Consider the following 22,151-nt stretch of genomic DNA (forward strand, 5'->3'; position numbering starts at 1 on the left):
ATAGCTGAAGAAATGCTTATGATAAGTGAGGAAATAAGGATGCAAAATCGACTAGAATTGAAGCAGGACATCTGAAATTTGAATGGAGATAAAAGAAATATCCAAGATGGTAAAATGCAGAAGGAGGTACTAATATTGGCCTAGAAATTGGTGGTCCATGTGTTGCAGAGGATTTGTTTTGGGTTGCACACTCAGATTGGTCAAATAGGATACCTGAGACTTCACCCTGAAGTGATGATGAAAAAAGTGGAGCATGGAAATGATGGTTGAAAATTGTACAGGAAGCTAGTCAATCACCACAGTCTTTCCAATATTTATTCGAAGAAATTTCTACTCAGTTATAATAAAACGAATTTGCACTGCTGTATTGTGCACATTCTATTAAAAAAAATCATCTTCCAGAGAAGTGCAGAAATTTGCATAATTCTCTGGTGAACTCCACCATCACAGAGGCAGGGGCGGAAATCCCGGGGGTGGGGGGGGGTCAGGGGACACACGTTCCTCCTCTGTTTTGAGAGGTGGGGGACATTCCCCCCAAGTTTTTGTAATCCGGATTTTAAAACCCGGTGAAATCTCCGCTTTCCGTGAGACAGTGGGGGTGGGACTGCTGATCGAGGGCGCCGATTGGACGAGAGAGCCGTCGGTCAGCAGGCAATGGGGGCGGGACATGATGAGTCAGCGCGATCTTTGGAGTGGGGGGGGAGGGGGTGGGACTGAGGATAGAGTGCGGTGATTGGAGGAGGGAGACGTGCCAAAACACTCTCAGCACAGACCTGCGCCTCATCCACAGCCAGGATCGATCCCGGTTCTCCGGCGCTGATGGCCAGAGACGTCGGGAGTCAGACGGGAGCTGTACCCCCAGGCCCACAACCAGCGCAGAGAAGCAGCGCAAAACCCAGCTCAACTGTGCCTGTCCCGCCAGGTTAACCTACAGCCCTGCCTGGACTTGCGGGAAATATGGCCAGCGCGGAGAAGCAGGGCTGGTGTCCCGGCGAGACAGGCAGAGTTGAGCTGCATTTAGCACTGGATTGAGCCTCCGAAGCCTTGCGCGTGTGTGTGAATGTGCGCATGCACGCGCGGCCGCCAAAAAATGGTGTCCCCTCCTGTCCCCTGGTCCCCTCCATATTTTGACAGCGATTTCCATGCCTGCACCGAGCCATGGTTTCATGCCATTTATATTGCTCTATGAAATGAAGAAATTACTAAGCATGCAGGATACAGCTGGGATAATGTAGCATAAGAACTGAATATGGCCCAATTGCAGTACTGAAGCTATGCCCTAGGGTCAGCCACACTTCTAGCCAAGTTGTTGCAGCAAAGCTACAAAACTGGCAATGACCTGTAAAATGAAATGACCAGTCCACAAAAAAAATCACTGCCCCACCATTTCCCCATTAGTCCACACTCAATTGACAGCAGCATGGTCAGAAAGATCATTTAACCGAATACTGACCGACATCTACCACAAACCCACTGACTGCCATGGCTATCCGGACTACACTTCTTCCCACCCTGCTTCCTGTAGGGACTCTATCCCCTACTCCCAATTCCTCCGTCTACGCCGCATCTGCACCCAGGATGAGGTGTTCCAAACCAGGGCATCGGAGATGTCCTCATTCTTCAGGGAACGGGGATTCCCTTCATCGACTATAGATGAGGCCCTCATCAGGGTCTCCTCTATATCCCGTAGCTCTGCTCTCACTCCCCATATCCCCACGTACCAAGGGTAGATTCCCCGTCCTCACGTTCTACCCTACCAGCCGTCACACACAACAGATAATCCTCCAACGTTTTCGCCACCTCCAATGGGATCCCACCACTGGCCATATCTTCCCATCTCCTCCCCTTTCGGCTTTCCGCAGAGACTGCTCCCTCCGTAACTCATTGGTAAATTCGTCCCTTCCCACCCAAACCACCCCCTCCCCTGGTACTTTCCCTTGCAACCGCAGGAAATGCTACACTTGTCGCTTTACCTCCCCCCTCGACTCCATCCAAGGACCCAAGCAGTCTTTCCAGGTGAGGCAGAGGTTCACCTGCACCTCCTCCAACCTCATCTATTGCATCCGGTGTTCTAGGTGTCAACTGCTCTATATCGGTGAGACCAAGCTCAGGCTTGCCGATCGCTTTACCCAACACCTCCGCTCAGTTCGCATTAAACAACCTGATCACCCGGTGGCTCAGCACTTCAACTTCCCCTCCCATTCCGAATCCGACCTTTCTGATCTGGGCCTCCTCCATGGTTAGTGTGAGCCCCACCGCAAATGGGAGGAGCAGCACCTCATATTTCGCTTGGGTAGTTTACACCCCAGCGGTAAGAACAATTTCAGGTAGTCCTTGCTTTCTCCCTCTTTCCCCTCCCCTACCCAGCTCTCCCACAACCTACTGTCTCCGCATCTTCCTTTCTTCATCCCGTTTCCCACCCCACCCCCACATCATTCTGAAGAAGGATCTCGACCCGAGACGTCACCTATTCCTTTGCTCCATAGATGCTGCCTCACCCGCTGAGTTTCTCCAGCATTTTTGTCTACCTTCGATTTTTCCAGCATCTGCAGTTCTTTCTTAAACATTTAAAGCAGAGTCATTTGTTCACCAGACTCTTTACTAATGCTCAGTTTGGGTTTTGCTAGAACCACAGAGCGCAGACTGGGGTTAACAACTTCTCATAGAACCATTGTAACCCAACAATGAGGGATAGACAGCAAAAAGAAGCACAGATAAATTGCCCTCCTGCCTGATCATAATCCATTTCCTTTTCCATAAATGGTAGAGTATGCAATGCTCACAAACATTGTGCGGGTTTGTTCTGCATTGTTATTTTAAAACGGTATTTTACTTTCCATGTGGTCCAACATTTCATATGTGAAATAATTTCTGCATTATACCTTTGGACAACTGACAAGTAAAACCATTTTAACAAATTTTGTGGCAATTCACCATAAATATAAATATTCAAGACGTGATTTGTTATTTTACTAAATCGATAGATAATAGCATGCAATAATAAAGATCACTGATTTAATGTAATTAAAAAAATCACTTGTTCAATCATTATAACTCAGCATACTTAATTCTAAAAGGATAAAATTGCTTTGTGCCATTCTCCAAACATTGTTTTATGACCCTAGATTCAATATAATAAAATAAATAATTTGTCTTCTTAAGTTAGTATTACAGCTGAAAGAAGCATTTTGCACTATAAGACACAAATATTTGGGTGCAATTGGATAGTTTCCTTTTTCTATTAGTTGTAGATATTTATTCAATAGGATTTTGAAATAATGTGACAAAGGCAGCACATATTGATTAGTAAAAGATATAGAAATATATTTATTTTAGCTTGTTTAACTTGAAGTACCAATAGTTGTTTTCATCCTTGAGGCTATGTGATTATTCTTTTACATTAAAGGAACATTCAGCCTACAAACCTAAAGTACTGTTGAGAACATAATTTAGCCCTTATTAATGTTGACAGGTTTTAGCATGCTGTGGGTATTTGTTTTCTTTTTATGGTTGGCTCTTCAGTATAATTTCAGCTGCAGTGTTTAAGCAAATGCCAGAAGCATACTAGTTGTGGCATAGATAATAGTGTGGAAGAATTGGGTTCATTTGAAGGCAGTGTTGCAATAGGGAGTGCCAATGGGCAGAAAGCCTAAAAAAATACAGCAACCTTTGAAAAATTGAACTTGTGGGAAATTGAAAAGAGGCAAATGTAAAGGAATCAAATAAATGCTTAGCAAGTAACTCATGCAGTACTCTGCCATGATGATATCCAACTTGGAGGTGATAGAAATTGAGCTACATGCAAGGAGGTTATCACTTTGTAACAATGCATGACATCTTACCCAAAGATCAATATGCAGATTATCTAACACAAAGTAAAATATTATTTCATATACACATGATAGTAATTGAGCCGTAGAGCTATACAGAAACTACTCATCCCTCCTGGTCAAGTTGTCTCACTGAGCTGGTACAACTTGCCCACACCTGGTCTATATCCCTCCAAATCTCACTTATCCATGTAGCTGTCTAAATGTTTTTTAAATGTTGTAATTGTACCTGCTTCAACCACTTCCTCCGACAGCTTGCTCCACATATGCACCAACCTCTGTTTGAAAAGGATACTCCTCACGTTCTTCTTAAATCTTTCCCCTCTCATCTTAAACCTATGCCAACTAGTTTTAGACATCCCTATCCTGCGGAAAACACTGGTTGTTCACCTTATTTATGCCCCTCATGATTGTATTTTTTTAATAAGATCGCTCCTCAGTCTCTTGTGCTCTGGGAAAAAAGATGCAGCTTGTACATATAACTCAAACCCATATAACTCAAACCCACCAGACCCGTTATTAGCTCCGTAAATCATTTTTTCACCTTTCCAATTTCATGACTTTCTTCTTATAGCAGACTGATCAGAACTGTACACAGTGCTCCAAATGTGACCTTACCAATGTCTTGTATAGCTGTAACATGACGTCCCTATTACTGCACTCAATACAGGAATGCATTCCTGCAATCCTGCAATCATTGAAGGCAAGTTTGCCAAATGCCTTCTTCACTACCCTGTTTACTTGTGTCGTCACTTTTATGAAATTATGTGCCTGTACCCCTGGGTTTCTCAGGGGCCTACCATTTATTGTATAAATTCTGCCTTGGTTCATCAAACTGCAACACCTCACATTTATCTGAACTCCAAATTTATCCGAACATAAACTCCATCTGCCATTCCTCGGCCCATTGATTCAGATAATCTTGATCTCATTATGATCACCTTCACCTTTGTCCATACTACCTACATACCTACATTCACAACCAAGTAATGAATGTAAATAATGAACCACGGTGGATCCAGCACCAATACCCTGTGGTACACCACATGTTGCAGGTCTCCAGTCTGAAAAACAAACCTGTACCACCACCTTCTGTTTCCTGCATTCAAGCTATGTGACCTAAGCTTTCAGACCAGCTTACCATGCAGTATCTTGTCAAAGGCCTTGCTACCATCTGCATAGACAATGTTGAACATACTGCCCTCATCAATCTTCATGGTCGCCTCTTATTGGTGAGACATGATTTCCCATGCACAAAGTCATACCGACTATCCCTAATCAGTCCTTGTCTTTCCAAATTCTATCTCTCAGAATCCGCTCCAATAACTTACCCACTACTGATGTAAGGCTCACCCATCTGTACTTCCAGACTTTGCAGCTTTTCTTAAATTGAGGCACAACAGCTACCGGCACCTTACCCATGGCTATCAATGATACAAATATCTCTGCCAGTGGTTTCTTGCAGAGCATTCTGCGATGTCCCAGGATACAGTTGATCAGGGCCCAGGGATCTATCTACCTTAATGTGTTTAAGACCTCCAGCACCTCCTCTTTTGTAACATGGATTTTCTTCAAGGCTTCAACATTAACTTGTTCTTCTTGCATTAATAAGATGTATTTTCCTAACTCTATATCCCCATTTACCATTGAATTCCTCGTTACTCCATCAACTTGGATAGCCGTACAATGGTGCTGTGGTCAGTTTGTTCCATAGTCAATAGACTTTATTGTCAGTCGTACCCGGATATAGTGAAATTCTTTGTTTTGCATCCAATCCTGTAAAATAGTAAGATTAAACGAGAACTTACCAGTTTGAAGTTGATCTGTATTTTATGAGGAGTTACGATGAGGGATTACGTGAAGAACCCGCTCAGTGCGCATGCGCGGCATACTTCAAAGCAGCGGTGTGGAATCACAGATAGACACAGTTATTGAAATAAACATAGTAAATAAAAGGAGACATCAGTTATCAGTTTGACCCATATTATTGAGGGTGGGAGCGGAGGGCACGTAATCCCTCATCGTAACTCCTCATAAAATACAGATCAAACTTCAAACTGGTAAGTTCTCGTTTAATCTTACTATTTTACTTCGGAGTCACGTGAGTGACGACGTGAAGCTTTTAAAGCTCTGTGATTTCAAACCGTGTAACAGTTATTACTTCACTCACTGCCGAAGTCCTTGAGGGAGGAAGTGTGATATCGTAATCAACCAATGAATCTGTTTGTAGAAAAACACAACGGTATTTATTAACAATAACAACAAAGAAATTAAATTGCTCCCCTGGGCTTAAATTAAATATTTGCAGTCTGTAAAACTTTCTCTGCAAATAAAGCAGGTTTTGCCAACGGCTTATTATAAAAAGTTCGGAACGTTCTTTCCCCCGACCATCCTGCTGTAGCCAGGATGTGGTCTATAGGAACGTCCATTCTTTTGGCCATCGACGTTGATGCTGCCCTGGTGGAGTGAGATTTGTACATGTTAGTGTCTATCCCTGCAGCTTTTAGCACCTGCTTGAGCCATCTCGAAATGGTTTGGCTCGTCACCCGGCCATAAGTTTTTATGACTGACCCATAAGGCATTTTCACTCCCTCGAATATTTTTGGTTGTGTCTATGTAGGACAGTAGGTGGGTCATGGCACATAACCGTGGTTCTGGCGTGTAAGCCCGGAATTCCATGACTGGATTATGTGTTCCTGGTCTGCTCTGTTTGATCAGTCCCTGGATAATGAAAGAGACCTGGTCTGGAGCTGTTATCATGTTGTCCAGTCGCAATAGGTGTAGTGACTGGACCCTCTGTGCGGATACAAGTGCCATCAACATGTGAGTTTTAAGCGTAGATTGTTCCAGGTTGAGGGATCCGGCTGGTGGCCATCCCCTGAGGTATGTCAGGACCACACTGACATCCCATATATGGGTGTACCTTGGTCTAGGGGGGTTAGAGTTGAAAATACCCTTCATTAGTTTGACCACCAGCGGGTGGGACCCCATGGCCTGTTGTCCTGGTGCTTGTTTTAAATAGACAGACAGGGCACTTCTAGCTGTGTTGATGGCACTAGCTGAGTCCTTCATCGTGGTGAAGGTTTGCCAGGAATTCCAGTACGTTGGTGACTGTAGCGGTTGAGTAGGTGGTCCCTGTATCCAAGCAGTACTTCTCCCACTTTTTGATGCTGGACAAGTACTGTTTTTTAGTGGATGTTCGGAAGGATGCTGACATGGTGTTGACGGTTTGTTCTGACAATCCCAGTCCCAGTAACGGTCTTTTCAGAATCTGCAACCCAGGAGTTTGATTTTTTCATGGCACGGGTGGCTTATGCCAGACACTGGGTGTCTTAATAACTCTGGGTCACTGGGAAATATCATCGGGGTTTCAACAACCATGTCGTGGAGTAATGGGAACCATGGCTGTGTAGGCCAGTCGGGTACTATCAAAATACCTGAAGCAGAGTTCATTTGTATTTTGCATAGTACCCGGCTGATGAGGCAGAAGGGAGGAAATGCATAGAAGAAGAAATTTCCCCAATCCAGCGCGAACGCAACTACCGCTGCTGCCTCAGGGTCTGGTTCCCAAGCGACATACATAGGTACCTGGTGATTTAGGCTTGATGCAAATAAGTCGATATCTGGCGTGCCATATTGCTTAATAATCTTTGCAAACACTTTGGGGTTTAACATCCATTCGGTGTTGTCATTAAATTTGTGTGACCTGGTGTCTGCCACTGTATTTAGCTAACCTGGCAGGTAAGTTGCTGATAGCCAAATATGTCTTTCGACACACCATTGCCAAATTGTGTTGACCAATTAGTCGCATGATATCGATTTTATGCCGCCCATATTATTAATGTAGGCCACCACCGTAGTATTGTCTATTTGTAACCGTACATGCAAGTGATGCATATTTGATGCATATGCTTTTAAACCATAAAAGGCACCCAACATCTCTAGATAGTTAATGCCCAGTGTAAGTAGTAATGATGACTCTGGGTTAGTCCATCTACCACCTTTGCTGGATATGGAGTTAGTCGCTCCCCAGCCTTGAGCACTGGCATCTGTTTGGATAACTAAAGTAGGGTTAATGATGATGATGGGGCTGAAACTATGCCAAACGTTTTCTGCCCACCACTGTAGTTCTGATATTGCTTCAGTGGGTAATTTCATGATGCGATCATAATGACCTGCATGTCGTTTTAGTGCCTGTACCTTTGCTCTTTGCAAGTTTTGATAGTGCAAAGGTCCGAATTGTGTAGCCGGAAATGCTGCTACCATTTTCCCAATTACTCTTGCTACTTGTCGGATAGTTGGTCGCTCGTTGACCATTAAATTGTTGCATGATTGTGCCAATTCAACTGTTTTGTCTTTTGGCAAAGTTACAGACATGTGGACTGAGTTAATTGTGAAGCCCAAGTAGTCCATGGTTGTGGATGGCTTCAACTTAGATTTATCTGGATGTAAGACAAATCCCAGGGTTTCGAACAACTGTTTGGTAGCTGACACAGCTGATATTGCCAATTCCATGGTCTTGCCTTCTATTAAGATATCATCAAGATATGCCATGACAATATGTTTTTGTCTTCTTAATATTGCCAGGGCTGGTTTTAGTATCTTGGTGAATAATCTTGGGGCTGATGTTAACTCATTGGGTAACGCTTTAAACTGCCATAGCTGCCCCATCCAGGTAAATTTCAGGTATCTGCGATGATCCTTGTGAATGGGTACTGAATAGTAAGCATCTTTGAGGTCAATGCTTGCCATGAAGTATCCTTTGGAAATTAGTTGTTTGGCAGTAACAAACATTTCCATTTTGAAATGTACATACTTAACAAACATATTTAGTGAAGTTAAGTCAATGATGATGCGACATCCACCATCTTTTTTGGTTTTAGTGAATATATTTGATACAAATTCCAAGGGTTCATGTTTTGTTTTTTCGATGATACCCTTAGTGATTAGCCTCACCAGTTCAGCTTGTCCCTCTCGTTTTTCTTTAACTGAGAGGGAAAAGACCCTCTGAGGTGAATGATTGATCTGGTGGCAATTTTTCTAGTATAAATTGTATTTTGTATCCACTAATGCTATTGAGTATATACTTGTCACTCGTGATAGACTCCCATGCTCCCTTAAACAGGTGTAATCTCCCCCCTGTTAGTATTGCGCCCCTACTTTCTATATGCTGGTAGGCAACAGACCCACCTACCTCCATGGTTATGGGTGTTTCTTCTGTCTCTTCCCAGACCAGCGAGTCTTGCGCGTTGACTGACGTGGCGGTGATGTTTGGGGGTGGCGCATTTTCCATGGGGTCCGCTCTGGGCCTTGGTCTAAAAAAGACTTCCGGTGATAATATGCGTATCACCAATCTAGTCACCAATCCCATATGGTAGACGTCGACTGGTGGACGCGATGGGGTGCTGCCGCTTGGGTATTGTTGTTTTGGGTTTGCTCGTCCCGGGGCCTGCCCTCATGAGACTGAAAGTTTTAGAGGCCTCTTCCATATCCTTTACTTTTTTCGTGAGGTCTTTGCCAAAGAGCAGTATGTCTGGCTCAGTGGCTGGGGTTTTGCACAAGCCCGCGAATTTTGGATTTAGGGCAGGTCTTATAATTTCTTTACGGAGGTCATTTATCTCGAACTGCGTGTTGCACAACAGCGCGAGAGTGTCCTTTTGGTTTGTGGTCATCTCCGTATTGTCCACGGAACGAGCAAATGATGTGATGGCTGACGTCAGGAGCCTGAGGATCCGCTGCGGTTTCAGCTCCTGGTTCCGAATATTTGTCCCGACGTGCCCCCAGATTTGGCTGTTGACAGCCGGCACTTTGAGAGACTCACAATTTTCTGGAGCTGTGTACAATTCTAAGGCCTCATTAACCACCTGCTCCTGTAGGGCCCTGTTGGAGAGGTGGTTAATGCTGGCCGCTAGTTTAGGCTCTAATGGCCTTCCTGCACGTGGGGCTGCCACGTAGCGGTCCACCACACCCAGCAGCTCTTCCTGGTCCTGCACCCCTTGCATACTCCCGACATACTCCAGCCAGCGTCCCCTCTTCCTGACCAGCCCAGTCCTGGTCGCCAAAGCTGCCCTCGGGTGAGGAGGAAGCGATGGCCAGTGCACAAGGCACTGTGGAGGGAGTGCCTGAACTCCCCCTGCGAGACTGCCCCTCACGCAGCGAGTCTCGCTGGAGCACCTGCTCCAGGAGCCGCTCCAGGCGGCTCATGCGGCTGTCTCTCCCCCGAACGGGTGGTGAGACGTCCCCGTCCGACGAGTCGGAAACCACCGGCCGGATGCTCTTCCTGGTGGCTTTACAACCAGCCCGCTGCTCAGGCGCTAGCGGGACTGGGCTCGGCCCAGTTTCGGGGATGGCGGAGCGCCGGGTAAGCGGTCCTACCGCCTGCTGCCCCCCACAGATGGGACGCTCCTCCGTTGGAGTCGAGCGGGGGACAGATTTCTTCGAGAGCCTTTTCTTGATCGAACTCATGTCTGAAAAACAAATCAGAGGCTCTCCTTGCAAAAGAAAAGCCGACCTCAGATTAACTTACCTGACGGTCCGTCTTTTAAACTGCAGCAGGAGCACCTGACTCCCGCTGCGGCCGCTGTTGCACTGCTGAACGCAATCATGCGCGCTGAGCGGGTTCTTCACGTAGTCACTCACGTGACTCCGAAGTAAAATCAGACTATACATAAGCACAATCATACATACCGGTAAGTACAATTGATTGTAGTGCAGAAATGGTAGATTTCTTCTGAGACAGTACACAGAATCGCTACATTTCCTGCACCACTTGTACCCTTCATAAGTCAAGTTCTTAAAAAGGTTGAGTCTTATTTTGGCCTTAAGCCTTAAATCCTAGTGGTGACACAGAGTCGGCGAGGTGGCGGTTGGCCTGGCCAGACAATGCCTCTGTACGCCAGGTTGCCTCTCACAGCTGTAATTGAAATCTCTAGAGTACTTCCATGGATGTATGAGGTGAGCTCACAACCTGTTCACCAGCATCAATCTTCTCCTCTGTCCCCCACTGCCACCATCATAAAGTTGCTCATCCACCCAGCAATCTTTACATTTATCCACACGTGTTGCAAGAAGCTCTTACCTGTTGCACGTTCAAGGATTGAAGCTTCTCCAAGTTATCCATAATGTCAAAAGTTTATATATGACCAGTCATTTTCAATAGAGCAGAAAAAAATAAGTGACTGACACTGTATAAGAATTTAAATATTTCAACTTCAGTGCAGAAAACTTCATATTTTCATAGTACATCATAAATTATTCTATTTGCAGTACTCCTCTTTCAAATAAGTGACTTGGATGTAAAATTCAGATGAATACTATTAGAAAACCGCAATGCATTTTTAAGAAGATAGTATGTACAGTAAAATTATAATTAGCATATTGTCATAGATGGAATCTGCGAATGCCTCATCTCACTTTGTTAAAGGAAGAATGCAAAACAAAGTTTTACTTGAACTATCAAATAGATGTGACACAAAGAAACAGTTGTTCTTTATCCTTCTCAATGGCTAACATATTTGGGATCAGCAACATTTCCTAACACATGTCTAGAGTCACTACCTAGGCAGAGAAACTAATTTAAGGTAGTTAACTGTGCCAGTACGTTTCATCCAGAAAATAATTGTTTGGTCAGCTTCTGGGTGAGCAAGGCTATGTGCTGTAGCTATATACTGAGGAATTGAATTCAGTAATTTTGTTGAGGTAATTAGTTCACATTCTGGAGCAACAATTGAGTACAGTAATAATTGCAATGCAGGAAACATGATCAAGATTTTTGAACTGATTGGGAAATCCCATAATAATTCTTGTCTGGGGTTACAGGATCATGGTTATGTGTTGCATGTCTTCGAACATTCCAATTCTGGGATCTCATGTTGGAGTTCCCAAAAAAAACATAACCTTCAATTTCACAGCAGTTAAATCATCAGAGATATAGCAATTCTTGATCATACAATGAAATTCAAAAAACTGTATGAAGGAAAATTGACACAGATTGTGGTGCTTTTGTCATATCATCTGGACAACGCATTTGCTCTTCGAACTGTAAAGCATCATCTGTTGCAGCCCTTCTTTGGTAATCAAGTCTCAAAGTTGTTCTTCAACCCAGTATTTTTTTTTAACTCATTTACTGATTTTGATTATTCATTGTCCAACTATGATTGCACAGGAGGTGGAGGCAGCGAGGCAACTGCTAGTATGGCTATAATTAATATTTTGTTCCGGAGTCCCAGGCTTTTAATCCAGTGACAATGAAGAAAAATCAATACATTTCCAAACTAAAATGATGTGTGCCTTGGAATTTGCAGGGGGTGGTGTTTACTGCCACTAACCAGAACATAAAAAAAGATCAGTTTAAAGGAATATCTGTCCGATATGGGTAAGTTTATGTACTCCTGTCTGTCAGTGTTTACAGGTAATTGAAATCATGTTGGCTAATCAAAAATCCCAACCAGGCATTTACTTGGCAACAAGAAATCAGAAATTCTGTGGTTATATATTTTCACTTGGGATTGAGAGATTGTAAGGCCTTAATGTAAAATCTGACACCATAGCCTTCTCTTTTTTCCAATCCATTTTTGATGCAAGGTGAGCCATAAAAACCTTACTACAGTGATTTTGTGGCTAAGAGGCCGTTTAAAATAATTCCTCACTAACCATCAACAACTGTATTGCAGTGTCCCCTTTGATCTGTTAGTTGTTAATGGATATGATATAGTTGGGATTATGGAGACATGGTTCCAGGGTGACCAAGGCTGGGAACTCAACATGCAGGGGTATTCAATATTTAGGAAGGGTAGGCAGAAAGGAAGATGAGGTGGAATGGCATTGCTGGTTAAAGAGGAAAATAAGGCAATGGTATGGAGAGACATTAGCTTGGATGCTGTAGAATCTGTATGGGTAGAACAGACCACCAAACAGCAACAGTGAGGTTGGGGATAGTGTAGACATCAAACGTTGTGAATAAACGCTTTCTTTCTTCAGGTATTATAGGTTTGGTATGCATGCACGTATGGTACTCTAACACAAAAGTCATTGGTGCTGCTGCGAGGCACATCTGTTGACTCACAGGCTCGAACTGATCTTCTGCTGATGTGGCAGGACACTCCCCTTAATTCTTGACGTCACGTACCCGTCAAAGCCTGTCACGTGACAGTCCCTGTTCTGATGACGAAGGTTCCACCTGTAAGTGGCCTGAACACCAGATAGCACCACATGACCCCCCGCCCCCCCCCCCCCCCTCCCTCCAGAGCCAGAGTAAGGGAATCGAGCAGGCTGACGAAACACGGCAGACTGAACTTGTAAACGCACAGGCAGTCCATGAGGGCAGATGTCGAAAAGGGATAGGGCGCGCTCACCTTCTACAGAAGGTGCACATAGTCAAGGGTGGTTCCTGCTGTGGGTCATGGGCACCCCGGCCGTGGGTCGGGACGGTGGGGCCCGTGGGCGCAGTCGGCGCTCCGGCTGTGGGCCATCCCGGCTGTGGGCTAAGGGGTGCAAGGAGACCAATGCAAAAAGCCGCAGGATGGACCAGATGCAGACCGTCGACCAGCGGGGGATCATGTCCTGCGAAATTTGGCACCCAGCAATGGCTGGGAGACGTTGGCAACAATGAAAACCAAAGGAAAACAACAACAACAACAAAGAAATAAGCAAGAAACTACTAACTATCCCAAGCTGAGTCATGACAGTTCAAAATAAAACAAAGTATGAAGAGCAACCATACTGTAAAGTCCAAAGTGGTTCAAGAATCCAGTTTTCGATGAGGAGAAGCTATTCTTGAAACTGAAGGTTGTAGAGACACCATCCGGCCAGAAGGGGCTGCTGTTGACGGCTGACAGAGCAAGGCAACTGTGTACCGGAGTTAGCATCGAGCCTTCCCCAACGAGGCAAAAAGGCTGACCTCCGCTCCTGGAAGTAAAGCATCGTTTTCAGCCGGCCGCGTCGGACATTATGGCCTCCGGGTGAGGTGGCCATTTTGACAGCCGGCCAAGCCGGTCTGTACTGGCGGCCGACCGAGGCGATTCCCTGATTCGTGTGGGGCGGCTGGCTTTGACGGGCCTCGCCCCACCGCTGGTGGTAGAAGCTCCACATACCGTCGGCAGTGGCTCTCGAGACCGGCTGTGTCCCTGCACCCTCGGTGGAGACTGGAAGCGACGAGGGATCCATCGTGGCACCTCTGACTCACAACTGACTGAGGCTCCGCCTTGCTGTTGGGCCGGCCACAGCCCGACCGCACGGGCAGCCAGAGGCTGGGGATTGGCGAGATCCGTCCCGGCGAGGAGCAGGCGGACATCGTCGGGCATCCGCCCCAGGTAGGCCTCCTCGATCGGGATACAGAGCTGGCGGCCGTCAATCAACGCTTGTATCTCGCTCATCGACACGGACGGCCTGCGACCGCCAAGACCACTCACGGGCGGGATTCAAGCGGCCCTATCGCGGTGGCAGAGACCACAGGTACATTACTGTAGTGTGTGGAGGCTGTCGTCGGAGGCATCATGCTGCAGTGCAGTGTTGGCTGTCGTATCCATAATGCAAATTCCAAAATACCGTTTGGGATCGCCGGGGTCACCAATGTGAGACATCAAACGTTGTGAATAAACGTTCTTTATTCAGGCATTATAGGTTGGGTATACATGCATGTTTGATTAACACAAAAATTATTGTTGCTGCTGCGAGGCACGTCTGTTGACTCGTGGGCTCGAGCTGAGCTTCTGCTGATGTGGCAGGACACTCCCCTTAACTCACGACGTCACATTCCCACCAAAGCCTGTCACGTGACACTCCACGTTGTGATGACAAGGTTTCGACCAGTAGGTGGCCTGACCACCAGGTAGAGCCACAATAGCATCAAACAGGAAATTTGGGATGCTTGTAGCAAAGGTACAGCAGTTATCATGGGAAACTTTAATCTACATATGAATATAAATTGGGCTATTCAAATTGGTAACAACACTGAGGAGGAGGATTTCATAGTGTATATGGGATGTTTTCTGTATGTTAGCCAATCAGAATGCTTAGTAATTATAACTCCACCTAATGCATGCTTTATAGTGTAAGAACTCGCCTACTGTCTTCAACAGCTGCAGTAGACTGAATGTACGATGTACTGCTTATGTGATGATGACCTGAACATTAAAGATGCTTATACCCCAACCAATGTGAGAGTGATGTACTTACATGGTGTCAGAAAACTGGGTCCAACCCACATCTGTTAACCGCGATTTATTTTCTTTATCAGTTTTTATTTGTGATTGATTTTGATGACATGGCTAACTCCTGCCGAAAGCCGAGTCCCCTCGTGTTTGATTCTGACGTAATCGAGCGCTGGCGAATGTTTGAGCGCAACTATGCTCACTACACCCGTATCGTTCACCGGAACGAGCACGATGATCTGACGGCATCGCTACTACTCAATCTAGCGGGCCCGGAAGCACTGTTCCATGCAGACAACTTTGAATTCGCCCCAGCACACCTCGACGCAAATGGTCAGGTCCTGGTGCCAGCAGAAACTATCGACAAACCTACGGTCCTACTGAGAAAGTTTAGAGATCTATGTGACCTGCCATCGAACCGTATCCTCGAGAGAACACGCTTCCTCGCCCGACAGCAGCATGTCGATGAACCTGTCGAATGATTTATCAGTGATTTACGATACATGGCTACACGGTGTCGTTTTGGTGAGTTGACTAACGAGCTGGTACATGATAAAATTGTGGAGGAATGAGTGACCGCAAGCCAAGAGCAGTACTGCTTCGGAACGCCGAACTGACTTTAGAACAAGCCATTCATTTGTGTCGAATGGCTGAGGTCGTGGCCCCACTAGCAGATTTTGACCCTGCCAGCCCTCAACAGGAACACAACATAAATCTAGCCAACTACTCTCCACATAAATTTTTAAACGCATCTCGCAAAGATCCCAATATCCCTGCCACGCGATGCCCCAATAGCAATTATTTCCACCCTAGGGGGCGCCAGTTTGGCGTCGCCCATGGGAAAGTTTGTCACAACTGCAAGAAACTTAATCATTCGCCACATGTTGCCGATCTCGTGGGAACACTGCTTCAAGGACAAATCTGCACCTGCTTCAACAAGAGCTGCCTGACTCCGATTCCCAAGAACAAGATGACACTTCCCACAGGAAATATTCCGATAACACAGACAATGACTCAGCCATGCTGTCCCTCCTGCGCTCCTCAGACAAGCTGCTGGATCCTGCAGTGACCATGGTAATAAACAACAAGGCCCTCATCGCCAATGTCGACACTGGTGCAAAGGTGAAAGTAATGTCACTCAGAGAGTTCAACAAGATAAGGAGCACTGAACTAATGAGAAAGGACTCCTCCACCCAAGATGCCTACGGCGGGGGGGAGTTCTCCACCCGTTGGGTAAAGCTGATTTGAAATACACTGTCAATGAGCAAACGAAAAACCTGATGTTTTAAATTGTCCAACCTAACTCTGAAACCCTGCTTGGCATCAACGCATGCCAGGACCTGGGGCTGGTTTATTTCGGGCGTGCTGTGCACAAACTCTGCCTGACAGAGGAAGCAACACAGCAGTTGCTCTCCCAGTACAAAGACCTGTTCGATGACAAACTTGGCAAGCTGCCCACGATATGCAAGATCACTGTAGATCATGCAGTCACACCAATAGTTTGTGCGCCCCACCGCGTTCCCCATGGTATGCGGAAGAAAATACACACCAAACTTAAATGCATGGTCTCCATTGGAGTAATTGCCGAGGTCAGCAAATCCTCCGACTGGGTCTCCACCATGGTTGTAACCACCAAGAAAAACAAAGAAGAGTTGCGGGTCTGCATCAATCCCAAAGATTTAAACAGAGCAATCAAACGCCCACACTACCCAATGAGAACCACTGAGGACGTAGCTGCGCAAATTGGAAATGCAACAGTGTTCTCGGTCCTTGACGCCAAGAGCTCTTTCTGGCAAATACCACTGGACCAGGCATCGTCTGCCCTAACAACTTTCGCCATGCCATTTGGCCACTACAGATTTTTAAGGATGCCTTTTGGCATCAACTCTGCCAGCGAAGTCTTCCAGCGCGCAATGGAACTGTTCGCAGAATATCCGTGTGCCATAGTTGTTGACGACATCCTAGTCTACACCGCAATGTGGCCAAGCATGATGCCAACCTGAAGAAGATACTAAACTGTGCCAGAGACATCAACCTGAAACTCAACCCTCGCAAATGCAAATTCCGGGTTCCGGAAGTCACCTATGTCGGTCATGAATTCACCAGCAACGGATTAAAACCTGATCCGTTCGCCTTCGAACTGATAATGGAACCCAATTCACCAGCCAAAAGTTCCAAAACTTTGCCAAACGGTGGAACTTTCAACATGTCATTAGCAGCCCTGAGTACCCACAGTCCAACGGACTTGCTGAACGCGCTGCTCGCAGCGCTAAACAACTCATGGAATGCTCCTACCTAGCAAAATCCGACATCCACCTGGACCTGCTAAACTTACGGAACATTTCAAGAGACAGTATTCTCGGCTCCCCCGCCCAACGATTAATGTCCCGCCAGACACGTCCACCACTGCCTGTCTCTTAGCAACAGCTGCAGCCTCAAGTCTGCTCTCCCACTGTGATACAAAAACGTGTGTAGTTTAAACGCGACACACAGAAGCGTTTCTATGATAAAACCAGCAAGCCACTCAAACCACTTATACAAGGACAAGTGGTACGACTACAAACTGACTAAGCACATACCAAACTGGGACATATTCATGGCCCCTCGAAGGAACCACGCTCCTAGCTGTTCGAAGACGATGGTGTCCTCTACAGACGCAACCGTCAACACCTCCTTCCTGGGAAGGAACATCGTCTGGCGCCCCCGAGTCCTGATGCCCCACCACTCGTGTTCACACCAACGCCTGTTGCAGCTGTTCCATCACCTGCCGCGACCAAGTCCACCCACTCCCCGCGTCGGTCTACCCCTGCGTCTCCTGCTGTAACCAGTACCCCAGGCTCCCCGCGTCGGTTCACCCCCGGTTCCCCCGTGGCGGTCTCTCCCGATAGGCCCATTGGGTCTCCTGCGGTATTACCAACCCCAGCCCCCATCTTTTCGGAAGGAAAGGGTGATGAGGCAGCCCCCTACCGCACGAGGACCGGGCGGGTTAGTAGGCCACCCAGTAGATTTAGCGATTTTGTTTCACCCCACTATTATTCTCTCAGCTTACCGTTTAAAGTGCCTTAGTTGCTTTTTTCATTTCTACAAGAAGAGATGTAGATTGGCTATTGCATGTTAGCCAATCTGAATGCTTAGTAATTATAACTCTGCCTAATGCATGATTTATAGTGTAAGAACTCGCCTACTGTCTTGAGTAAATGAAGTAGACTGAATGTACGATGTACTGCTTATGTGATGATGACCTGAACATTGAAGATGCTTATACCCCAACCGGTGTGAGAGTGAGATACTTACATTTTCCATGCCAATATGTAGAGTAACCAACTGGAGGCCAGGCCATCTTAGACTGGGTATTGTGAAAAGAGGGATGATTAGTTAGCATTCTTGTTGTGCAAAGCCCCATGGCAACAGTAACCATAATATGGTAGAATTTTGCATTAAGATGGAGCGTGACATGGTTAATTCAGAGACAGGGGTCTTGAAGTTACAGAAAGGTAACTTTGATGGCACGAGACGGGAATTGGCTAAGATAGACTGGCAAATGATATTTAAAGGGTTAACGGTGGATATGCAATGGAAAAGATTTAAAGATCGCAAGGATGAATTACTACAATTGTTCATCCCTGTCTGGCGTAAAAATAAATCAGGGAATGCGGCTCAACCGTGGTAAATGAGGGAAATTATGGATAGTGTTAAATCCAAGGAAGAGGCATATAAATTGGCCAGAGGAAGCAGCCAACTGGAGGACAGGGAGACATTTAGAACTCAACAGGAGGACAAAGGGGTTAAGTAAGTGGGGGAAAATAGAGCATGAAATAAAGCTTGCGGGGAATATAAAAATTGACTGTAAAAGCTTCTAATGATATGTGCAGAATAAAAGATTAGTGAAGGTAAATGTAGGTCCCTTACAGTCAGAAACAGGTGAATTTATAATGTGAAACAAGGATATGGCAGACCAGTTAAACAAGTTCTTTAGTTCTGTCTTCACTAAAGAAGACATAAACAATCTCCCGGAAATACCAGTAAACTGAGGATCTAGTGGGAGGGAGGAACTGAAGGTAATCCATATTAGTCAGGAAATGGTGTTAGGTAAACTGTTGGGACTGAAGGCAAATAAATCCCCAGGACCTGATGGTCTGCATCCCAGAGTACTCAAGGAGGTGGCCCTAGAAATCGTGGATGTATTGGTGATCATTTTCCAATGCTCTGAACACTCTGGCTCAGTTCCAGTGGACTGGAGGGTAGCTAAAGTAACCACACTTTTAAAGAAAGGAGGGAGGAGAAAACAGGGAATTATAGACCAGTTAGACATCGGTAGTGGGGAAGATGCTTGAGTCGATTATTAAAGTTGTGATAACAGCGCATTAGGTCAAAGACAGCATGGGTTTATGCTTGACGATTAATCTGGTACTTTTTGAGCATGTAACAAGTAGAATGGATAAGGGAGAGCCAGCTGATGGGGTGTATCTGGACTTTCAAAAAGTCTTTGACAAGGTCCCACACACGAGATTAGTGTGCAAAATTAGAGCACATGGGATTGGGGGTAGGGTATTGACATGGATAGAGAATTGGTTGGCAGACAGGAAGCAAAGAGTAGGAATTAACAGGTCCTTTTAAGATTAGTGGCTAGTGGGGGCCCGCAAGACTCAGTGCTAGGACCCTAGTTATTTACAATCTATCTATCTATACATAACTAAAACTCTGATCTTGTGCTCTTCCGCTTTGCGCAATTTATCTATATGTGCAAAAACAGTACTCAATAACACTACGATTTTTCGTCAGCTCGCTCACCTGTGCTGCGAGTGCACCAAGTTTCGTTCCGATCGGTAGTATGTTGTAAAAGTTAGCGAGGTTTAAAAATCGTAAAAACCGCGCGGGCGCAGATCAATCTCTCCTGCCAGTCAGTGCCGCGTGGATTGGTCACTTCTCCTGTCACTCCCGGGGACGGTCCGCCCCTTCCTGCACCATCGCATCTTTATTGAATCTGAGGATGGGCGACGGAGGTATCCAACCGGACATAATTTTTGGAGGCACCGCAGGCGGCCCGAAGTCGCCAATGTCGCCAAACAGAAAGCCGGATCCCAGAGTCTGATCTCAGCAGAGGATAATGTCCAGCACCCACTGTGAGTCCCAAACACACTGCCAGCTCCAGCCCCACAGCTCCAGCCCCGCAGCTCCAGCCCCTACCCTTCTGGTCTCCCTCGCTGGTTCCTGCCCCCCTCCCCCGTGATACAACCCTCTCCCTCATGACTCTTCCCCCATCTTTTCTCCAAGTTCTCCCCCCCCCAGCCCACACGCTGGCGCGGCCGTAACTGCTGGTGCGTTCGGGGCGATCCGAGGCCTGGCTCTGAGGGCGCCGACGGCTGATGCTCCTCCGGGGCACGCAAGAAGGGAGAGGAGTGACAACCTCCATATCCTGGCGAGTGAGAGTGGGGGAGGAGAGCGGATAGAGGGAGAGGAGGGGAATAGGGAGGGGATAGGAGTTATGGAGAGAATGACTGAGGGTAGGGGAAAGGAGAGGGAGGGAAGGATTGGGGAGGATAGGAGGAAAGGGATAAGAAAGGGGAGGTGAGGAGGGAGGAGGGGGAATAGAGGTAGAGGAGGGTGAGAGTAGAGGAGGAGGAGTGGGGGAGGTAGGGAGTGGGGAATAGAGAGAGGAGAGCATTGGGGGGGGTTGAGGGGGAGGGATAGGGTGAGGTGTAGGGGAGGTGGGGAGAATAGAGAGATAGGAGGGGGGTATGGAGGGGAGAGTTATTGAAGGAAGGATGGAATGACTGAGGGTAGGGGAAAGGGAGAGAGAGGTGTGGGAGGGATTTGGGGAGGGGAGGAGGAGAGGGCAAAGAAGAGTGAGGGTGAAGAGGAGGGGGAGAGAGTGCTAGGGATGAGGGGAAATGAGCTGTGCCTGTGCAGTTGGGGACCAAGCCTCCTGTGTGACAGGGACCCAACGGGTACCACTTAGCATGGTATATATTAACGATTTAGATGAAGGAATTAAATGTAACATCTCCAGGTTTGCGGATGACAAAAAGCTGGATGGCAATGTGAGCTGCGAGGAGGAATGCTATGAGGCTGCAGGGTGACTTGGATAGGTTTGGTGAGTGGGCAGGTGCATGGCAGATGCAGTATAATGTGGATAAATGTGAAGTTATCCTCTTTGGTGGCAAGAACAATAGATTATTATTTGAATTGTGGCAGATTAGAAAATGGGGAGGTGCAACGAGACCTGCGTGTCCTTGTACATCAGTCACTGAAAGTGGGCAGGCAGGTACAGCAAGCAGTGAAAAAAGCCAAGGAAGTCCTCCTGCAGTTGTACAGGGCTCTGGTGAGACCACACCTGGAGTATTGTGTGCAGCTTTGGTCCTAATTTTAGGAAGAACATTCTTGCTATTGAGCGAGTGCGGCGTCGGTTCACCAGGTTAATTCCCGGGATGGCAGGACTGACATATGATGAAAGAAACACTAGACTAAGTGGGACTCGTTGGGTCCCAGTCACATGGGAGGCCTGGTCCCCCCTAACGCAACCCATTCCCCAATGCAATAATCCACCACTCACCTGTTCCCCCAACACAACCCGTTTCCCCAATGCAATATTCCACCACTCAGGGGAGGGGGTGTGGGGGAGGGGGTGGTGTGCATGTGGGGGAGGGGGGTGGGTTGGTGTGGGGAGAGGGGAGTGGGGAAAGGGGGGGTGTGGGGATAGGGGGGGTGTGGACAAAGGGGGGGGGTGTGGGGAAAGCGGTGTGGGGGAAAGGGGGTTGGGGGAAGGGAGGAGGGGGATGGGGTAGGGAGGAGGGAGAAGGGGTGTGGGGAGGGGGGGGCTCATGCTCTGCTCTGCTCACCCCGCACCTTCAGCTTTCGGCCACACACAGCAGATTCTGGTCCCACTCTGGCTTCACTCAGAGGCTTCCAGTTCAACTCAGCAGCATCCGGCTGGTTGTGCTGGTCACCGAGGAAGCAGTCCATATGCTGCTCACCCCCCGCGGGCTGCACGCTCTGCGCGGGCTGCTCAACACACTCCGCCCCTTCAGATTGTTATTCTCCTCGCCGCGTTATTGACAGCGGGTTCCGGAAGGGGCGGTTTTCATGATTTTTAAACCTTCATAACTTTTGTACTGTTTTACCAATCGGAACAAAACTTATTTGACTTGCAGCAGAGGAGAATGGTGAGAAA

The sequence above is a fragment of the Amblyraja radiata genome, chromosome 1 (assembly GCF_010909765.2).
Source record: "Amblyraja radiata isolate CabotCenter1 chromosome 1, sAmbRad1.1.pri, whole genome shotgun sequence".
Taxonomy (NCBI): Eukaryota; Metazoa; Chordata; class Chondrichthyes; order Rajiformes; family Rajidae; genus Amblyraja; species Amblyraja radiata.